We start from the raw sequence: 20,012 nt of genomic DNA, 5'->3' as shown, positions 1-20,012 counted from the left end.
TGTTATTAAAAAGAAGCGTGGCTATGTTAGTCACTGATATTTTTTTGAAATGTCAGAAATTTATTTTTTACATTTTGAGTTGTTTGGTTATTATTCTCACTTTATGGATGAAAATAAACAATTGAGGTGGAAAACTTACATTTTTCATTTAGCTGTCCAATAATTCTGCACACATCGATATGCAAAGAAAGACAAAACCTCACTTTTATTTTCTTCAATATTCAGGTTTATTAACCTTTTGAATTAACCAGCAGCACTGCAGTTGTTCAATAATGAAACTAATCATTAGTGATGAGCGAATATACTCGCACGCTCAGGGGTCCTCCGAGTATTTTTTAGTTCTCGGAGATTTAGTTTTTCTTGCCGCAGCTGAATGATTTACATCTGTTAGCCAGCATAAGTACATGTGGGGTTTCCTAGCAACCAGGCAACCCCCACATGTACTTATGCTGGATAACAGATGTATATAATTCAGCTGCGGCGCTAAAAACTAAAACTCCGATCACTAAAAAATACTCGGAGGACCCCCGAGCATGCTCGAGAAATCTCGAGTAACGAGTATATTCGCTCATCACTACTAATCATCAAAAATACAAATTGCCTAATAATTTTGCATGCAGTGTTTGATGCCATTTTGAAGGCAAAATGCAGTCACATCAAATATTGAGATTATATTATTTAGATTCCTCTTTTTGTTCATTCACTTTGCATTTTGTTAACTGATAAAAAGTAAACTTTGCTACTATAAATTTTAAGGGCAATTTGAGTGCCAGTGCGCTTTGCATTTTTAGCAGGTCAGTTTTAGCATTTATTGAACTTGTTAAAAAAAAGAAAAAAAACAACTGTGGAATTCCACTTTTTTTGCAATTTCACAGCACTTTGAATTTTTTTCCCTGTTTCCAGTACAAGATATATCAAAACTAATGGCATCATTCAAAAGTACAACTCGTCCTGCGAAAAACAGCCCATCATGACTGAAAAATAAAAAAGTTATGGCTCTGAGAAGCGAAGCAGCAAAAAAACGGAAACCCAAAAATGGAAAAAAAATAAAAAAAGAAGCAAGGTCGTGAAGGGGTGAACATTGCAACGAGAAACAGTAGCTTTGCAATATAAATTTTATTTTTCCATATGTGAAAATCACTGATGAAACACTGACGCCTGGAATACCTATAAAAATATTTTTTTTAAAATACTAAAACAATGAACATATAGTGCAATGCCAAAAAGACTTCCCTTCATATGTTCAGTCTTTCTGAGCTTCATTAACTGCTTCAGGTTTTACAAGGCGTGAACCGGCTAAAATAAGTCACCAGTCCATTCTTTGGGCTTCTTCCACTTGGAAGAAGCTCAATAGTTTATAACAAGATGTAAAAAAAGACACTGGTGAAAATGACTAGAAAAAAATTGCAGAAAAAAGATGCTTCAGTTCAAAAACTGCTGATGTGTCCTGAAGCATCTTCTTCTGACAAAACATGGCAGCTGCGCTGTAGTATTAAAGACCCCGTTATGCACATACTCTAAAAACTAGTGATGGGCGAACCCCTGGATGATCAGGTCCATCCGAACAGTTAAAAAAAAGTTCAGTTTGTGTACCAACCAGAACCTGTACCCCATTCACTTGAGTGGGGGGCCCGAACATCCAGTGTTTGCCATGCTGTCATGTGCATGACACCACTGCAAACACTGCCTCTGATCGGTGGTAAAATCATTACAACCGGTCAGAGAGCCGTGGTTCCCACGCTGTCAGATGTCAGCGTGCACCTGCATCTGTGACAGGAGGAAAAAAGTTTACCTCTAGTCATTGGTGTTGGCTGATGGGGCTACTACTCCCATCAGCCTATGCTTGCTGCCACTAAAAACAGCAAGAGCAGGCGGCGGCTGATAGGAGTATTCATCAGTCAGAGGCTGTGCTCTAAATAAATAATTTAAAAAAATTAGATGAGGAAAGAGCCGGACAAAGCGTTAGTATTGGCCCATCTAATAGATGCACCTTTTCCGGACGGCTGCGGGCTGGTATTCTTAGGCTGGGGGGTGCCAATATCCATGGCCCCTTACGAGCCTGAGAACACCAGCCGCTGTCTGCTTTAGCTTAGCTGGTTGTCAAAAATGGGGGGACACTGTGCCGGTTTTTTAAATGATTTATTTAAATAATTAAAAAAACGACGCTGTGACCCCACTATTCTTGATAACCAGTATTTCTAAAGACGACAGCTGAGAGTTGCAGCCTGCAGCTGTCAGTTTTGACTGGTTGGTTATCAAAAATATAGTGGAACTCACGCCATTTTTTTTTGTTAATTTATTTATTTACAGTGCAGGTGGCAGCTGATGAATACTCCCATCAGCTGCCACCTGCTTGAGTTGTTATTAGCGGCATCACACGTAGGCTGATGGGAGTAGTAGTCACATCAGCCAAAGTCAGTTACAGCTGCGCTCTCATGCTGTCAGATGACAGGGTGAGAACAACAGCACTCTGACCAGTGATATTAATCTTACCGCCGCTCAGAGGCACCGGTGTTTCTCATGCTGTCATGCAGATGACAACACAAGAAACACCCAATGCTCGGGGAACCGAACCGAACAGGAAAACTGACTTCCTGGTGAAGTCTGTGGCCGAAAGGTAGTTGTTCGGTATGGACCCCAAATTTTAATTTTCGAATTCGCCCATATCTACTAAAGACTAAACCAAAAATACAATGGTGGAATTGTGTTTTTTTCACCATTTTATCACACTTGTCACAAAAAATTACAAGACCTCTTATGACTGTGTCCACAGCAGAATAGCTGGTTTACGTCCTTCTGGCTTGATGGATATGTGACAGCCACAACTGATCACTGACCTGAATAGAAACCAACACGTCTCCACTACAGTCAGGGATTGGCTGAAGCAGACACATTTCTTTGGCCAGGTATTTTTTTTCCCCATTCTACGTGTTTGCCCATTAAAACTGTGCCCGAGTTACTAAAAAGCGTGTTTCTTATCCGTATTTCTTTACAGATTATTGTGCCAACTAACTTCCAGTTGAAAAAAAGAAAAAAAGTGCAACAAACTTTAAAAGATTCCACACATGATTTTACCAACCAGCGACTGAAAGGAATCTGTGACTTCTTTGTGCATTTAGTGGTTACTACTCACCTGAGTTGTTATCTATAGGGATCTCCTCTTCACACTGCTCATCACCCCACACATATGTCTCTGTAGTATTAATATGGGTCAGATCTTTACCCTGAAATCAATATTGTAAAAGTCACAGACAGATGGTGAAGTTTTGTGAAATGATTTAGAAGATCAAAAAAGTCATACATTTTCACAATGACAAAACTAACATGACAGCAGTGGTTATCACACAGCTGTAAAGGCCCCGTCTCACATAGCGATTTACCAACGATGACGACCAGCGATACGACCTGGCCGTGATCGTTGGTAAGTCGCTGTGTGGTCGCTGGGGAGCTGTCACACAGACCGCTCTCTCCAGCGACCAACGATCAGGGGAACGACTTCGGCATCGTTGAAACTGTCTTCAACGATGCCGAAGTCCCCCTGCAGCACCCGGGTAACCAGGGTAAACATCGGGTTACTAAGCGCAGGGCCGCGCTTAGTAACCCGATGTTTACCCTGGTTACCAAAAAAAACAAACACTACATACTCGCCTTTCGGTGTCCAGGTCCCTTGCCGTCTGCTTCCTGCTCTGACTGAGATCCGGCCGTACAGTGAGAGCAGATCACAGCGGTGACGTCACTGCTGCGCTCTCACTTCTCACTTTCCGGCCGGATCTCAGTGAGAGCAGGAAGCAGACGGCAAGGGACCTGGACACCGAAAGGCGAGTATGTACTGTTTGTTTTTTTTGGTAACCAGGGTAAACATCGGGTTACTAAGCGCGGCCCTGCGCTTAGTAACCCGATGTTTACCCTGGTTACCAGTGAAGACATCGCTGGATCGGTGTCACACACACCGATTCAGCGATGTCAGCGGGGCCTCAACGACCAAAAAAAGGTCCAGGCCATTCCGACACGACCAGCGATCTCGCAGCAGGGGCCTGATCGCTGGTACGTGTCACACATAGCGAGATCGCTATGGAGGTCGCTGTTGCGTCACAAAACTTGTGACTCAGCAGCGATCTCGCTAGCGATCTCGCTATGTGAGACGGGGCCTTAAGTCTCCAGTATAAATGCAACCTGTTGGTCTCATATTCTGACCAGCAGTCTCCATAACCAGAAACTTGTGAGACGATCGAGACATCTAATGTCTCTGATCAGCTTTATCCTGTCAGTTCCACTAATGTACACTGAATGGTCACATTATTGAGATACCCAGCTAGTAGCACATTGGCCCTCACTTTGCCTCTAAGCCCAAATCAATTTATCATTGAAGAGATTCCATCAAGTGTTGAGATCAGGAATACACCATGTTCCAAATTATTATGCAAATTGGATTTAAGTGTCATAAAGATTTAATTGTTTTGTTTTTCAAATAAACTTGTGGATGGCATTGTGTCTTAGGGCTCAATGGATCACTGAAATCAATACTTAAACACATGTGATAATTAGCTTTCCAGGTGATTCTAATTAAAGGAAAACTACTTAAAAATGATGTTCCACATTATTAAGCAGGCCACAGGTTTCAAGCAATATGACAAAGAAAAGGATCTTTCTGCTGTCGAAAAGCGTTAAATAGTGCAATGCCTTGGTCAAGGTATGAAAACATTAGATATTTCACGAAAACTTAAGCGTGATCATCGTACTGTTAAGAGATTTGTGACTGAAACAGAGCACAGACAGAGTTCATGCAGATAAAGGCATAATGAGGAAGGCTTCTGCCAGACAAATTCATTGGATTAAGAGAGCAGCTGCCAAAATACCGTTACAAAGCAGCAAACAGATATTTGAAGATGCTAGTGCCTCTGGAGTCCCTCGAACCTCAAGGTGTAGGCTCCTTCAAAGGCTTGCTGTGGTGCATAAACCTACTATTCGGCCACCCCTAAACAGTGTTCACAAGTAGAAACGGTTGCAGTGGGCCCAGACATACATGAAGACTAATTTCCAAACAATCTTGTTTACTGATGAGTGTCAGGCAACCCTGAATGGTCCAGATGGATGGAGTAGTGGATGATTGGTGGATGGCCACCATGTCCCAACAAGGCTGTGATGTCAGCAAGGAGGTGGAGGAGTCATGTTTTGGACCGGAATCATGGGGAAACAGCTGGTAGGGCCCTTAAGGTTCCTGAAGGTGTGAAAATGACCTCTGAAAAGTATATAGAGTTTCTGACTGACAACTTTCATCCATGGTCTAAAAAGCAGAAATGTGCCTTCAGGAGCAAAATCATCTTCATGCATGACAATGCACCATCTCATGCTGCAAAGTATACCTCTGAGTCATTGGCTGCTATGGGCATAAAAGGAGATAAACTCATGGTGTGGCCACCATCTTCCCCTGACCTCAACCCTATAGAGAACCTTTGGAGTATCATCAAGCAAAAGATCTATGAGGGTGGGAGGCAGTTCACATCAAAACAGCAGCTCTGGGAGGCTATTCTGACTTCATGCAAAGAAAAACGAGGAGAAACTCTCCAAAAACTCACAAGTTCAATGGATGCAAGAATTGTGAAGGTGATATCAAAGAAGGTTTCTATATTAACATGTAACTTGGCCTGTTAGGATGTTTTGGCGTTAAATAGCTTTTATGTTCAGTGAATGTGACCTCCTAATGCTGCAAATTCCACAAATGAGCATTTTCAGTTCTTTAAAACATATCAAATGTTTAGAAATTCTACTGTGCCTAATAATTTGGAACAGTGCATCTTGAGTTTTTATTCATTTTGGAGATTATACTGTTATCATTGGGAGGTTTCTTCAATAAAATTCGATGTATAATCTAACGGGTGATGACTTTTATTAGACTGACTGTCATTTGCACCGACCATTTAGGAAAATCAGAGAAAAATATCATTTGCATATTAATTTGGAACATGGAATATTGTCCTGTGTTTAGAGGACAGCTTCATGCAGTTGCCACAAATTAGATGGAGGTACTGACGTACTTCCTCTCAGAGATGCTGGAAATCATGCTGCTATCATGTTCCTGGAACCTATCCATGGCTGCACAACATTTATTTTATAGTGCATTGTCCTTCAGCCATAGGGTAAGCTGCCGACATCAAGGGATAAACTTGGTCGGCCACAAAGCTTGGGTAAACTCTAGTGTCCAAACATCCCTCTGTAGCAGATCTGTTCAACGTGCAGCCCGTGGGCCACATCGGCCCTCTGGTTGTTCCTGTCTGCCCCATGGACCAAGACAGCCGAATGGCTGAAAACCGTGGCCTATGGGCCACACTTTGCTTTCCCCAGCCTGTTCACTCCAAACCATCGTCAATGCCAACTACACCCTTGGGATGCAGGCAGCGGTGAGTGCATTGTTGTAGGTGGGGCCACCGGCCCCTTCTTCCATCAATCAGCATGTGAGACAGCTGACATGATTACGTCATTTTATTGTGCCAGCTGTGCACTGCGGAGAGTCCGTGCATAGGAGACAGCACACACACTGACAGAGCAACGGGGGAATGGGAACGAGGGGAGTATGTGTTGTTTTTTTTTTCATGTGTATGGGATGTTTCGCTGGACATGGGGAGGCTCTGGGGTCTCATGCCTGACATGGGGAGGCAATGTGGGGCCTCATGCTGGACATGGGGAGGCTCTGGGGTCTCATGCCTGACATGGGGAGGCAATGTGGGGCCTCATGCTGGACATGGGGAGGCTCTGGGGTCTCATGCCTGACATGGGGAGGCAATGTGGGGCCTCATGCTGGACATGGGGAGGCTATGTGGGGCCTCATGCTGGACATGGGGAGGCTATGAGGGGTCTCATGCTGGACATGGGAAGGCTATGTGGGGGTCCCATGCTGGACATGGGGAAGCTATGTAGGATCTCATGCAGGGTCATTCATGCCAGTGTCCCATCCCCTGATGACGCCACACCAGCGGTGAAACATGATGGGGGACAATTGCTACAATACTGATTGTTCTACTCTGCCGTTTATATGTTGGCACCCCAGGGTGTCGTCCAATGAATGTATACCATCGAATCGGTTAGGAATGATTTAATTTGAGGTAGATTAGGGACAACTTTTATACCCTTAGTATTTTAAACTTGACACAATAAAAGTAAAATGGGATGTTTGGACACTAGAGCTACAGGTGTGTAATACTGGTGGATAAAACAAGACTAAACACAAAACCTTCCCAGTCGTCAACACATCATACGGGAGATCTCATGACACCTTCTCTCCATCTACCTGATGATCTTCAGGAACATTGGAATTTTCTTGTTTAAAGCTCTCAGGAAGAAGAGGAAGCGGACATCTCTCTGGTGTTGTCCTCTTACTGGATACAACTGGAGGAAACATACAGGAACTGAATTCATTCTTTACATACAGATAATTATAAGCTATGTTTATGTAGTCCTGTCTATTACCTGGTGACGTGAGGGGCTGGGGAACCTCCTTCATGATGTCCTTGTACTGATCTTTGTGTCCTTCTAAATACTCCCACTCCTCCATGGTGAAAAAGATGGTGACATCCTGACACCGTAAAGGAACCTGACACATACAATGATATCGTCATCACCCTGATCCCTTTACAGCGTTACTGTATAATGTACCAATATTCCCAGCAGTGTCACCTCTCCAGTCAGCAGCTCAATCATCTTGTAGGTGAGTTCCAGGATTTTGTGGTTATTAATGTCCTCATGTATCGGTGGATGAGGTGGAGGCCCCGTGATTGGGCTCAGGGGTCTTCCCCATCCCTCAGACATAGGGGCCTGACAGCGCTTCCTAGAGGTCTTCACTACTATGTAATCCTGGTTATGGAGAGACACATTCATGAATCTCCCTACAGACATTTCCAGAGTCCTCACCACTCCAGTTCTGTCCATCTGTTATTCCCATAGATAAGAATGATGTAATGTAACGTCATCAGAATATCTCACCTCTCCAGTAAGCCGGAAGAGGATCTCTAGGGTGAGCTGTAATATCCTCTCCGTCATCTCGTCCATGTCCCTATCCATCCTTGACGACTCAATCAGGAAAATTCACTGAGACGATCCGATATTGTAGGGACCTGAATTGTAAGAAGATGACGATGTAAAATCATAAAAATCACATATAATAATACAATTACTAGAGATAGTAACGGGAAACATGAGGCGACAGAACGTGGAGATGTCATATTCTCTCTTTTCATCCTGGGACTACACAGGCCATTAATTGGCTGTAGATATTCCATGTTCATCCAGACAAAACAAGAAATACAGATACTAATGGGAAACTCATGGAGACCTGGACTGGGAGGCATTTATCTGAGTATTACTAGTTTTATTATTTTACAACATTCTGCAGATTTTTTTCTTTATATCTACTACTAAAACCTATATATTTTAGGCCACACATTGTAATAAGTACGTTCTTCCTCCAACTTTCATAAATCTCATTCATGTCTCCTACACTGATGTCAGCATCACTAATACAGCAGGTACCAGGTTCACAAATATCTATTATGTGACGAGGCCGATATCTTCATTTTACACAAATTTTTTTGTAAATATTTGCCCACAGTCTAACACAGATTACATTACTACCATCCCCCTGTATGAATCTACCCTGAGATGGGATCCATTCCTGTAGTAATTCACACACAGCATTGTGAGATATTTTTTCTGTTACAAATGCTGCAGACTGATGTTACACTAATGTCTTTGACATCTACATATTAAGTGTGTTTAGTTCTCTAGTCATTTCTTTTTATTCTTGGCATATCTTTTTTTCTGCTATTTTTCCTTTAATATTTATTATGCGAAAAAACGGCAAAGCAAAACAATGCTATTTTTTTTCTGAAAACCTTACTGTTGAGCTGCCAGACTATGGGAGTCTGAACAAACTACTAAAATGGTTTATCAGTCTCTGACAGAGGCATTTAAATAACATGAACGCTGGTGCTCACAAGCAGCGGCTCCCATCAACTCCTCGCGATTAGTGATGAGCGAGTATACTTGTTGCTCGGGTTTTCCTGAGCACGCTCGTGTGGTCTCTGAGTATTTGTGACTGCTTGGAGATTTAGTTTTCCTTGCCGCAGCTGCATGATTTGCGCTGCGTCAACAAAAACTAAATCTCCAAGCAGTCACAAATAAGGGCACATCCTTAGGAGAGTGCAGGAGGTGTCCAATTCCCCCTTCCCTACTGACAGGGCCCACCGTTGTAATTGTGCCCCCAGTGTTCCCTTGTGTTTCGCCGTTTTGTGACCGTCCACTCTTCGGGTCGTGTCACGCTAGGACAGTCACTTCGTGACAATATAACCATCCAACCCATTTTTGTCTGGTGAGCCATGGCTCAAATGCAGGCCTTTGCCCAACTGCTTCAGACCCTCATCCAGGAGTTTAAGGTGCTGTGTGGTGAGGTGGTGCAGCAGTTGGTGGGGTTTTGGGCTTCGGCTCAGGTACAGGCTCAACCAGAACCCAAGATATCTCTTCCTGACAGGTTATCTGGAGGGAGAGATAAATTTTTGGTTTTTCAAGAAGCCTGAAAATTGTATTTCAGGCTCCGCCCTCATTCATTAGGGGGTGAGGAACAGCGTGTGGGGATTATAATCTCCCATCTTAAGGCTGATCCCCAATCCTGGGCTTTCTCCTTGCAGGTTCTCCATCTTTACGGTCAGTGGACAAGTTTTTTGCGGCATTGGCGCTTGTGTATGGGGATCCAGATGGCGTCTCCATGGAGGAATCACGACTGTGTAAAATCAAGCAGGGGGGTCGGCCGGCTGAGTAGTACTGCTCGGAGTTCAGGAGGTGGGCCACTGACACACAGTGGAATGACACTGCCCTTAGGAGTCATTTTATGCAGGGTCTGTCTCCAAGATTGCAGGATACTCTTGTGCAGTATGCTGCCTCAAGGTCGTTTGAGGCCGCCTTGTCCCTTGCCATCCGAGTGGATAGACGCTTGAGGGAGAGACATACACCAAATGTGCCCGCGGTAATCCTTGCTAGGGAGGGCGACACACCTGAGCAGGCAGACAAACCGATGCAGGTGGGAGGAGTTGGTTCCCAAACGGTTTTGCCTGTGGTTCGTCAAGGTGTGGGGGCATGTTTTTACTGTGGGGTGACTGGTCATTTCATCAATGTCTGCCCAGCTTGCGCTAAAATACCTGTACCATCGAAGAAGCCGCATCCCCCTGGTCGTGTGGAGGGAGGTGACCAGGGAGTGTATATTTCCTCCATTTCTGCCCCTCAGTGTACCTTGTCTGCTGAAGTGGTAGTTGCTGAGGTAACTGAGTGTCAATCTGGACACATCCTTAGGAGATTGCAGGAGGTGTCCAATTCCCCGTTCCCTACCGACAGGGTCCACCGCTGTAATTGTGTCCCCGGTGTTCCCTTGTGTGTTTAGCTGTTTTGTGACAGTCCACTCTTCGGGTCATGTCACACTAGGACAGTCACTTTGTGACACTAAATCTCCGAGCACTCATAAATACTCGGAAACCACCCGAGCTTTGCTCGGGAAAACCCAAGCAAAGCGTATACTCGCTCATCACTAATAGCAATGTCAAAATGTCTTTTGCTACTTCTTTTAACCTTTTCAAGGAATGTAAAACATGAAGAGCTTAAAAATAACAACATGTCCACTCTTCAGGCAGATTCTGCTAGAAAACCATCTGCAAGTTGTAATCTTAACTGCAAAAAAAAAAAAGATACCAGCGGCAAAGCCTTCACAGAAATTACCACAAGACCGCCAGCCAAGCAGCTTTAGGAAAAAAGACTGCCCCCCTTTTTCCTAAAGTAGCTTTGCTTAAGAAAACTTGAGGGTCTGTCAGCATCTTGCACATGCCCTAAGTCAGGGCTCGCTCAGACTGGCGTATAGTCAGCGTACAACTCAGACGAGTGCTCTCAGACTTTGAGCCAAGAGGCATTAGCATATCGTATCCAATACTATATGCTAGTGTGACCCCGGCCTAAGGTTGGTATTGCCATAAAGTCATAATGACTTGATAGTATGATGATTTTTTCCCATTTTTCAGGACATTACATGGTAAAGTGAATGGTGTCATTGAAAACTACAACTTGTCCGACAAAATTTAAGTCCTCATACAGCTGTGCTAATAATCAAATAAAAAGGCTCTTGGAAGAAGGGATGTAAAAAATGAAAGCTCTAAAACAAAAAAAAATCCTGGTCATAACAGGTTTAAGACAGAGAAAAATGTCCTTTAATTAATCTGAGGTATCTGGTTATCTTGTCGATAAACAGGCTGCTAATCACCTGGTGAATGAGCAAAATGCTCGTTCATTGGGTGAAATAATCTTTTATTTAGAGATCGGTGTAAATATAACTCATACTGCCCAGAAAATGGCAACATATGGGCACTGAGTGATCTAGTATAGTGTGTCGTTTACTTTGGTCAGGCATTCGAACATCTGTCGATCAGTAAAAGTTTACCAATTTGCCTCCTCCATTTTATCTGAGGCAAATGACAGAGATAGCGCATCCTCTATTTCATCTGGAGTACAGCTAGAGATACAGCCTCCTCCATTACATTTGCGGCAACTGTCTGAGACACGACTCCATTGTATCTGAGGTCACTGACAAAGATAGACCCGACTACATTATATCTGAGGTCACGGACAAAGATCAAGGTGACTGTCAGAGATAGAGCCTTCTCCATTGTATCTGAGATAGAGCCTCCGCCATCACATCTGAGATACACTGTCAGAGATAGGGCCTCCGCTATGATATCTGAGGTCACAGACAGGGATGAAGCCTCCTCCATTATATCTGAGGTCACTTACAGAGATAGAGCCTCCTCCATTATATCAGAAATACACTGTCAGAGATAAAGCGTCCTCCATTTTATCTACTCAAATGACAGTTAGGGTATGTGCACACGTCCGGATTTCTTGCAGAAATTTCCTGAAGAAAACCGGAAATTTTCTGCAAGAAATCTGCATTTTTTTTTGCGGTTTTTTTTCCGTTTTTTTTTTCGCGGTTTTTTTAGCATTTTGCAAGCGTAATTAGCTTGCAGAATGCTAAAGTTTTCCAAGCGATCTGTAGCATCGCTTGGAAAACTGACTGACAGGTTGGTCACACTTGTCAAACATACTGTTTGACAAGTGTGACCAACTTTTTACTATAGATGCTGCATATGCAGCATCTATAGTAAAAGATAGAATGTTTAAAAATAATAAAAAAAATAAAAAAATGGTTATACTCACCCTCTGCAGCCTCCGTTCCTATAGATGCCGGTGTGGTTCAGGACCTTCGGTGACGTCACGGCTTGTGATTGGTCGCGAGCGGTCACATGAGCGGTCACATGACCAATCACAAGACAGTGACGTCATCGCAGGTCCTGAACCACACCATCTATAGAAACAGAAGCGGCAGCATGCAGCGGTGAGAGGCGGGAACACTCCGGGGACATCGAAGGTGAGTATATGACTATTTTTTATTTTAATTCTTTTTTTTTTGTCAATTATATGGTGCCCAGTGCGTGGAGGAGAGTCTCCTCTCCTCCACCCTGGGTACCAACCGCACATAATCTGCTTACTTCCTGCATGGTGGGCACAGCCCCGTGCGGGAAGTAAGCAGATCAATGCACTCCTAGGTGTGCGGAATCCCCGCAATTCCGCATTTTTAATTAACATGTTGCTTTCTTTTCCGCGATGCGATTTTTTCGCGGAAAAAATCGCAACATTTGCACAAAAAATGCGGAATACACTGTAAATAATAGGAGGCATGGGTTAGCGTTTTTTTCGCGTTTTTATCACGTTTTTATAGTGAAAAAACGTGAAAAAAATGCGAAAAATCCTGAACGTGTGCACATGGCCTTAGAGCCGCATACATTTTATGTAGGAGACACTGAACACTGACTATAGGCAGTGAAGAGATTGAGCTAGACTATTATCATACTGAGGTAACCAGACAGATAATAGGAGCATGTCTGTGAAGTATGCAACTTACAATGAGCTTATGAAAAATGTCCAGGGGTCAGCATTAATATCTGCCCAAAAAGTAATACTACAAAGGAAGCGTGTAGATTTTGACATTACAAATAGCTAACTCTGCTGTGAGCAAAGAGATTTCTATCCACCAGCCACTAGGCTTCCTTTAATCTTTAGGGCACTGACACTTGTTCTTGAATTCAAGGAAGATCTACTCTGCCCAGAGATATCAAGGGGAGGAGGACTTGCTTTAAAAAAACAAAACTTATTTTAGGACAGACTGCTGAGACTGTAGGGGTTGTACTCACTCAGGTGCAGCAGGAGAAAGACAGGAGGCTAATTTATTTGAAAAAGTCCGTGTGGGTTTATTTACTCCATAAACCCCTAAGCAACCACAAGAGGTAAACAGCCCTTAGATTAGGCAAAAAAAAGTCCTTAGACGGGTTCTGCTCCCTCAGACCTGTGGGCACACAGACCGGGCAATGTCCAGCACACAGTCTCAGTCTTCAGCCACACTCAGGAGGGCTTCTCCCTCCCAAGACACCGACCATGTGCCAAACAACAGCCTCCATTATGTAGGCTGTAACCACATCCACATGTGAGGTATGTGGGTAGCCAGACCCGTCCATCTCTCATAGCTACACGCAACCCGAACCCAGGTGCAATAATCAACATCCTAGTGCTTACGTGCACTAAAGAAAAATACTCCGTGTTACATCACAGGGAGCAGCCGTCCCTGTGACACATTCCTCCAATTGATTATGTGGTCATTAGCCTCCTTACATACCTCCCCCTCTGCCTAAAGCCGTGCGGCTTGGCACCTTCCCTTACCCGACCAGTGACCCTTCTCGGTCGCCTTCGGAAGTAAACCCGTCTATCAAAATTGGACTGTCACTGAACCCTTTTGGAACAGTAGGTTGTCTAACTCTGTCACCTCCTCTGATAGGGTTGCCCCTTTGTCAGACCACCTCCATCCCCGGAGGTCAGTACGGTGTTGTAATTCCCTTGGCTCCATACCTTCTGTCTGGTCTGATTCTGTTCCCACGTTCGCTACAGGGTCTCCTGCCTAGACCACTCAGCCCTGAGCTAACAGATGAGTGACTACTTCTACCTCCTCCATCCCTTAAATAACCCCTTCATCTCTCCAGAACTCGGGTTGAAAGTGGCCGCCATCTTTTTCGCATTTCTTGCAGCTGTTTATTGATCTGCAGCTTCTCAATTCTTAGCTGCTCTACCTCTTTTAAGTACACCACGCGATATTCCAGAAGTATTAGGATATTCTGCAGGCTCTCCATTGATCCGACAATGAAGAATGGAACCATCCTAACTTTAACAGCTACCTGGGCTTCGTCATCAGCCGGAATCCTCATTCTCACCACACTAGAATTATCTACGATCTCCTGCATTACTTTGCTAAGTCTCCCAATGATTTTTCTCACCAGATTCCTGGGCACTTGAAAGATGTCCTCCAATTCCAACCAACCATGGGCTTTCTTTGCACGCTCCAGACGTCGAGCGGCTTCCTCATTCCTCAACAAGATCCTCTGTTTCATGCGAAGACAATGTAGGTGCATGTCACTCAGGATAGCCACCCGCTTCACCGTGACTTCCCTAGTCAACAGTATAACTAACTGCTTAGACTCTGGTGCCGAGTTCACACTACACGCTTCCATCGCCTTTCTAAAGGCCTTATGCACAGGCTCACTGGCACAAGCTTCCCGCATGTTCTTGGGTATCTCTACCACACACTGGAAGAGCGAAGTCTCACCTTCTTGGACATAGTGTTTGATCTTCTCGGCCTGATAGTCAGAGTGGTTTTCCAATAAATCAACCTCCCTGCGTGCCAATTACCCTGCTAGATTTCTTCCTCCATGGAGGCCACTTCTTTGGTCAGCCTCTCCAGCTCACTCTCCTTCATTACGATTAGATTGGGAGAGCATGACAGTTCATTCTGTAGAGCAGACAGCTCATTTTTTTGACTGTCCATGTATTTCTGGAGCTAAGCCTTAGTCTCCTGCTTGGCCTCCTGCTCGATCTTGAGCTTTCGGAGAACTTTATCCCGTTCCCCTGCCAGGTAGCGATGCTTGTACTCTCTCTGGAGAAGCTCCTGCTGATGCTTCTCTTGGGCCTCTCTGATACATGCGTTTGTCCCCTCCAAGTCCTCGGATAGTTCCCGCAGGGCTTGTTCACTTTGGGTCCTGGCTTTTCGCATTGACTTTTTTTTACTCCAAAGCCGCGATTTCCTCAGATTTCTGTTCTTTCAGATGCTTTAATTCAGCCTGGAAATCTGTCACTTTTTGCTTCACGTGAGACAACTCTTTGGTGAGGTCCTGTAACTCTTGTGCTTTGTTGCAGCAGGTCATTTCCAGCTGAGACACGTGTTCCGCATCCTCCTGCCGAGCAGAGTGCAGCTTCTCCTCAGTGGAGCAGATGGTATGAAGCAGCTTCTGCTCCTGCGCTTCCTTCTCTCCGAGCTGAGCCTTGGCTACCGAGAGCTCGCACTCCAGGTGACGCACCTTATCCAGCTGTGCGGAGTTGGCGGCTTCCATACTCGACACCTTCAACCTCTCATTCACCAGTTGTTGACAGACCTCGTCGGCTCGCTCTTTCCACGCGCATATTTCCTTTGTCAGTTTGTTGATTTGATCCTCTCGTTGTCAGGTGGCAGCGGTTGAATCGGACAGCTTCTCCCGCAGGCTCTATGTTTTTTCCCTGAGTTCTACTCCACCTGCGATTTTAATGGTTGGCTCCCTACCACCACCCTGGGTCAGTTTTATGTGTTTATGTTATGGTCATCGGGTACCTCAGTGGTGGGGTTTGCCAGTGGTAAGGTGACTTCCTTATCAAGGACATTAACCTTGTTTGCTCCTGACCCTGTCTTTCTGCGGCCGGCGTGTCCCCTGCGATGAGAGGAAGACTTGTCATCTGTACCCAGGTCCACCTTACCGCACTCTTTTCTGCTTGCGTCACAGTCTGAGTCACTACTACTCACACTGTCACAACAAGTCCCCACTTAGACAGGTGCCAGACCCCTTTCTTGGAGCTTCTCCATTTTTAACGGTCACACTGTTGGTCATCTCTGCTAAGTCCCAAAGTTGGTCAGTCCCACACTTTTTCCCGGTCACCCCTAACTCACTCTGGGACACCATCCTTATGGGGTGCTACCTCCTCCTTTTTATGCAACACACCATCAAGAACCCCTACCGCCTGTTGCGGTGGGGCTCCCGTAGGATTATTCCGGCTCCCCTCTGAGCAATCAGACCCACAAGTCCCAAAACCCTTCAAAGTCCTGGACTATTACAACAGGGTATGGCAAGTCAGAGACTACAGGGATGTCATGGCTGGTAAAAATAGTGGGCATCTCAATGATTACCCTGGACACCGGATAATCCCTAGCGAGCCCATGGATGCAGTGGACTTCCATCTTCCTTCTGGAAATCAGATAGACAGAGAGTGTAGCGCTCACCAGGCTCCCTGAGTCCAGAAATCCAGCCACACCCTCCCCATTGACTCCCACAGAACACCTCTGTGATGTCTTGTCAGATGGATAACTGATATAGGATACCAGACACGTGCTATTCGAACACTGCTCCCGGCAACTGTTCCTCAGCGCATCACCACCCTCTTTCGGGAATCCACACTTTTTTGGGACTCCATCCCTTTTTGGGCAACCACCCTCCTTGGTCTTCTGTGATCTCCCCATGGACCTCTCTGGCTCATCACCGCCTGTGCATGGCAGTCTATCTGCCCCAACAGTTCCTCACAGCAAGGCTCTGCAAGGATCTGCCCAGCTCCTCAAGGCTCTGCATGGCTCTGCACCTCTCCACACGGCTCTGCATGGCTACACACCTCTCGGCACGGCTTCCACAGCAAGCCGCCCAGAGTTCGCAGACCTGCTGATCCACAGCAAGCTGCCCGGAGTTCGTGGACCCGCCGATCCACAGTAAGTTGCTCACTGCAATCCTCCCAGGTACCTCCTGGACCAATGCCCGTATCCTCCACCAATTGTAAGGGTTGTACTCACTCTGGTGCGGCAAGAGGAAGACAGGAGGCTCGTTTCTTTGAAAAAGTCTGCGTGGGTTTATTTGCTCCTTAAAACCCCTTAGCAACTACAAAAGGTATATGGCCTTTACAGCAGGAAAAACAACACAAAATATCCTCATCCAGGTTTTGCACCCTCAGGCCTGTGGGAACACAGGCCGGGCAATAGCCAGCACGCAGGCTCAGTCTGGAGCCACAAACACAGGAGGGCTTCTCCCTCTCAAGACACCGACCATGTGCCAAACAACAGCCTCCATTATGTGGGGTCTAACCACACCCATAGGTGAGGATGTGGGTAGCCAGACCCGCCAATCTCTCATAGCTACCTGCAACCCGGACCCAGGTGCACTAAACAACATCCTAGTGCTTACGTGCACTAAAGACAAATACTCTAGGTTACATAACAGGGAGCAGCCATCCCTGTGACACACACCTCCCATTGATTATGCTGCCATTAGCCTACTTACAAAACACAGCATAGTATCTTAATTAACCAGACATCTATTTTTAGCAAGCCAGACAGAATAGACTGTTATCTATCTGTTGACGTTTGCATTTTTGTGTTTCTTTCTGGTTGGTCAACAGACTTTTGCTTGTGCAAGCCTGTAATATTGACTCATAAGTTGACATTTAATGTAACATACAGCTCTGGCAAAAATTTAAACCCCGTCATGGGCAGCAGCCCAATCTTCAAGATCTGAACCCCATTGAAAACCTCTGGAATGTAATCAAGAGGATGATGGATAATCACAAGCCATCAAACAAAGAAGCTTACATTTTTGCATCAGAAACAGTGTGAAAGACTGGAGGAAAGCTTGCCAAGACGCATGAAAGCTGTGATTAAAAATAATGGTTATTCCACAAAATATTGATTTCTGAACTCTTCCCGAGTTAAAACATTAGTATTGTTGTTTCTAAATGATTATGAACTTGTTTCCTTTGCATTATTTGAGGTCAGAAAGCACTAGGTTTTTTTATTTTTTACCATTTTTCTTTGTCAGAAAAAAAATACGAAATTTATTCCTTGGAAATTCGAAGACATGTTGTCAGAAGTTTATAGACTTAAAGAACAATTTACATTTTACTCAATAATATACCTATAAAGAGAAAATTCAGACAAACTGAACATTTTGTAGTGGTCTCTTAATTTTTGCCAGAGCTGTATTATGCTCTTATCCTTGATGACTAGTGATGTTTGCTGATATGTTAATTACACATTGTGCAAGCCAGCTAGATTGATTTTGAAAACAGAGAAGGTATATCTATGCAAATAGATTGCATAATCAAACAATGCCAGTTCGTGGTCATCATTCTTCCCCTTATCTGTGAATACTCGAATGAAGGACACTTGTTAATTATACAAAGAAGTGGTATGCCTCTGTAAGAGACAGAGTGAGACTTAGGGTACTGTCACACTGTGCCATTTTGATCGCTACGACGGTACGATTCGTGACGTTCTAGCGATATCCATACGATATCGCAGTGTCTGACACGCAGCAGCGATCAGGGACCCTGCTGAGAATCGTACGTCGTAGCAGATCGTATGGAACTTTCTTTCGTCGCTTGATCACCCGCTGACATCGCTGGATCGTTGTGTGTGACAGCGATCCAGCGATGTGTTCGCTTGTAACCAGGGTAAACATCGGGTAACTAAGCGCAGGGCCGCGCTTAGTAACCCGATGTTTACCGTGGTTACCAGTGTAAACGTAAAAAAAACAAACAGTACATACTCACATTCCGGTGTCTGTCCTCCGGCGTCTCAGCTTCTCTGCACTGTGAGCGCCGGCAAGCCGGAAAGCGAGCACAGCGGTGACGCGGTGACGTCACCGCTGTGCTTTCCGGCTATGGCGCTTACACAGTGGAGAGAAGCAGAACGCCGGGGGACAGACACCGGAATGTAAGTATGTACTGTTTGGTTTTTTTTACGTTTACGCTGGTAACCTGGGTAAACATCGGGTTACTAAGCGCGGCCCTGCGCTTAGTAACCCGATGTTTACCCTGGTTACCCGGGGACTTCGGCATCGCTCCAGCGCCGTGATTGCAACGTGTGACCGCAGTCTACGACGCTGGAGCGATAATCATACGATGCTACGACGTCACGAATCGTGCCGTCGTAGCGATGTAAATGGTACTGTGTGACGTAAACCTTAGATTCAGCCAAAGACATCCAAATGACCAAAGACAGGACAGCAGCCACGACATCATGGCTCCATCACGAGGAACAAAGATTTGTCATTCTACAGGATGTCAGCTTAGGGAACCACGGCCTCGTCTGAAAGGATACAGATCTGCTCCATTGATCATCGCATATCCATGGATACATTTGTGAAAACCAGGTTGGGACAGTCCAGTCGCCTGGAACATATGGATACATTTGCAGAAAGCCAGGTCGCTTGGCTACATGGAGATATTCAGAGAAGCCAGGTTGTGACCTTCCGGCCAACTGACCTTGTACCTGAATGGACTGTCATCTTCGTACACTTGTCGTTAACTCCTCTCTAAGTGCTTTCCACAGGTGGTGTAATCGAACCTGGAAGATTTGAAGTAACAGCTGCTATAATCCTGGCGAGTCAAGGGAAGGGTGAGACTCTGTAATGTGTACCATCTATAGGTACTGTGCTGGGACTGCTCTACGTGTTATCTGCCTCTTTTGTGGTTCAATAAAGTATTGCCACACTGGTTTACCCCCACCCTGTGTTGTCTGAGTAGCATTATGCCCATGTTAAAGGGAGAGTGGGCTTCAGTTGGATGACCTTGGTCCATGCAGTTTCAGCTAGTGGACTGGGGCACCCGCTGACCCCCCCTGTGTCTCCACACATACTCATTCAGAAGTCCATTTTTTTTTACATACAAGATAAATGAAAATGGTCCTAGTGACATCAGTGTTTTTGTTCAGAGTTTCATCGGATTCTTAACAGAGTGGCATCCAAAATTCATCAGTTTCATCAGTTTTTATCAAAGGAGAAAAAAAGAAAATATTTCTCTACCTTCTCATATCAAGTAGT

At 45.0% G+C, this 20,012-nt stretch overlaps 1 pseudogene across 1 annotated transcript in view; it reads right to left on the bottom strand.

Moving 5' to 3' along the window:
• The window catches only part of LOC143767437 (uncharacterized), a 76,727-nt pseudogene extending 57,188 nt beyond the window's left edge, over window positions 1–19,539 (bottom strand). The window contains exons 1-6 of the transcript XR_013213713.1: window positions 19,456–19,539; window positions 7,978–8,108; window positions 7,672–7,848; window positions 7,465–7,588; window positions 7,286–7,383; window positions 3,134–3,224 (exon numbers count right to left, since the gene is read on the bottom strand). The product of XR_013213713.1 is annotated as an uncharacterized LOC143767437 (transcript). The remainder of the gene's footprint in view (window positions 1–3,133; window positions 3,225–7,285; window positions 7,384–7,464; window positions 7,589–7,671; window positions 7,849–7,977; window positions 8,109–19,455) is intronic.
• Between the last annotated feature and the right edge of the window lie 473 nt (window positions 19,540–20,012).

Source organism: Ranitomeya variabilis, chromosome 4, assembly GCF_051348905.1.
Source record: "Ranitomeya variabilis isolate aRanVar5 chromosome 4, aRanVar5.hap1, whole genome shotgun sequence".
NCBI classification, from domain to species: domain Eukaryota; kingdom Metazoa; phylum Chordata; class Amphibia; order Anura; family Dendrobatidae; genus Ranitomeya; species Ranitomeya variabilis.
The sequence above is the reverse complement of the archived record's forward strand: the minus strand, read 5'-3'. Positions and strand labels throughout refer to the sequence as shown.